The sequence below is a fragment of the Homarus americanus genome, unplaced genomic scaffold (genome assembly GCF_018991925.1).
Source record: "Homarus americanus isolate GMGI-L3 unplaced genomic scaffold, GMGI_Hamer_2.0 scaffold58450, whole genome shotgun sequence".
Lineage (NCBI taxonomy): Eukaryota > Metazoa > Arthropoda > Malacostraca > Decapoda > Nephropidae > Homarus > Homarus americanus.
In genome coordinates, this window is record NW_024748356.1 from 11,490 (window position 1) to 14,243 (window position 2,754).

Here is a 2,754-nt window from a genome sequence, read left to right on the forward strand (position 1 = left end):
AGGAATTGACGGAAGGGCACCACCAGGAGTGGAGCCTGCGGCTTAATTGACTCAACACGGAAACCTCACCAGGCCCAGACACCGGAAGGATTGACAGATTGAGAGCTCTTTCTCGATTCGGTGGGTGGTGGTGCATGGCCGTTCTTAGTTGGTGGAGCGATTTGTCTGGTTAATTCCGATAACGAACGAGACTCTGGCCTACTAAGTAGTCGACGGATCTCCAGAAAATGGTGTCCAGTTCAACTTCTTCTTAGAGGATAAGCGGCAATTCTGCCGCAAGATTGAGCAATAACAGGTCTGTGATGCCCTTAGATGTTCTGGAGCATACACTGAAGGATCAACGGTTTTCCCCCTCCGAGAGGAGCGGGTAACCCGTTCAAAGCCTTTCTTGATAGGGGATTGGGGCTTGCAATTGTTTCCCATGAACGAGGAATTCCCAGTAAGTGCAAGTCATCAGCTTGCGCTGACTACGTCCCTGCCCTTTGTACACACCGCCCGTCGCTACTACCGATTGAATGATTAGTGAGGCCTTCGGACTGGCGCTCTTGGATTGTCGGCCCCGTTGCCCGCGAGGGTTTTCTGGGGTCGTCGCCTCGAGCTGACGGAAAGATGTCCAAACTTGATCATTTAGAGGAAGTAAAAGTCGTAACAAGGTTTCCGTAGGTGAACCTGCGGAAGGATCATTAACAGAGAGAAAGAGAACGGGGCGCTCTTAAAACTACTACTACTACTCTCCTGATTTGGGCGGTCTCGGGCTCTGCTCTGGCAACGCCAGCAGCGAAAGAGGACAATCCCGGCCCCCGCACCAAAAATAGGTACCACCACGCTGTAGGTGGACCACACTCGGGCGAGAGCGCGAAGACCGGAGGAGGAGGACGGACGGGGCTTTGGACGGCTGCCCGTCCGTTCCTTACTACCGGCGAATAAGCCTCTTGACCCAAAAGAGTGAAATTCAAGTGTCAAAAAACAACAACAAGCCGTCCGGCCAAACCCAAACCACAAACTTGGGCTATGTCTGTCAAACCCTTTCATTGAGACTCGACCTGTGATGGTTAGTCGCAAAAAGACCAAATGGCAAATACACAACTCTTAACGGGGGATCACTCGGCTCGTGGGTCGATGAAGACCGCAGCAAACTGCGTGTCGGTATGTGAATCGCAAGAATACCAGATACATCGACAAGTTGAGCGCATATTGCGGCGGCGGCAGCCATATGAGCTTGTCGCCGCCCACTCCTCCCGAGGTCGAATATACATCCATCGGTTTGCTTTCACGAGTTGGTACCTGCTGACTGTCTCCCCGACACGAGGGTAACCCGAGCTTCACAGCAGGGTTTAATCGCCCGCGCCTTGCGGCGTATATAAAAAACAAACAAGCCTATCACTAGCAGAATCCATGGACTTGGCACCCACATTCAACCACAACAAGCGACGGTTATGGCCTACTTAACTGGAAGTAACATCTTTTTGCCTGCTGTCCACAGAGACACGAATGGCCGTCGGCCGCTCATGGCTGATGCTGCACATGTTCTAAGAGGCACTCCATCCCACGAAGAGGAAACGAAACCGGGTCGGATATCTTTTAAGTAAGCCCCGCCGGAATTTCGTCTATCACCCCGAAAAGAGTGCTTGGCATGCATTGCAGTGGAACCTAAATTGATGAGTGCGCCTGGGCCCGCAGTCTACCATGTAGTGGTGCAGGCAGAGAGATGAGAATGCTTGGGTGACGCCGTGCTCTTCCTCACGCGCTCCTCCACCCTCTCCCACGGTCAGACGCGGTGTGGGCGTTCTCTTTGAGAGTTCGCCACGAGTCCCCGTCTATCTCATGACTGGGAGGGAGGCAGGGGGAGTTCTCTCTAAACGCGTTAAAGACGGTGTTGCGCCTCATAACGGCGCTCGCCGGGATAGAGCACTAGTTCTGCAGCCGGAAAGGCCGCTCACGCCAATTAATACTGCGACTCTCGCTCTCTTTCTCCGGATAAGCAAGTGCCACTGCTGTGGCATGCGGGAACGGGGAAAGAGGTCAAAGTTTAAGCGGCAAAGGTGCGGCCGAGTAAGGGCGGAACACGAGCGTATATGCATTAAAACTGTGTGTGTATATGACTCTGCGAGAGATGTTCTGCTGGAACACTTTTCCTATTGGCTATTTACCACTCAATGAGAAGGAACGGAGTCAGGGGTGGGAGTGCCGGCGCCATGGCCGCTGGTACCCCCGCGACAAGCCCCTCAAACCTTCCTGCCTGGTAATGTCGGTGGTGAAGAAAGTCGGTGGCAGAGCGTCTTCCACTTCGTGGTTGGGGAACTTGTTCCCCCTAAGGATGATGAGACCACGATCGACCTCGTAGTAGGAGAGAGCTACCCGCCAAATTTAAGCATATTAATAAGCGGAGGAAAAGAAACCAACAGGGATTCCCTTAGTAAGGGCGACTGAACCGGGAAAAGCCCAGCGCATAACCTCGATGTCTTCGGGCACGAGGGGTGTTGCGTTTCAGAGGGTCCAGCACGCCGTCCCATACCGTCTAAGTCAAGCTTGAAAGCGGCCCCTGCCCATGGAGGGTGACAGGCCCGTATGGCGGCGCCCGTGAGGGTACAGATGGGACGGTCGGAAAGGGCCTCTCTGTAGAGTCGGGTTGCTTGAAAGTGCAGCCCAAAGCAGGTGGTAAACTCCATCTAAGGCTAAATATGACCACGAGACCGATAGCGAACAAGTACCGTGAGGGAAAGTTGAAAAGAACTTTGAAGAGAGAGTTCAAGA

General features: G+C 53.5%; 1 pseudogene; it reads left to right on the forward strand.

The window, feature by feature from the left end:
• The first annotated feature begins 1,084 nt into the window (after positions 1 to 1,084).
• On the forward strand, positions 1,085 to 1,247 carry LOC121880241 (annotated as a pseudogene).
• The last annotated feature ends 1,507 nt before the right edge of the window (positions 1,248 to 2,754 follow it).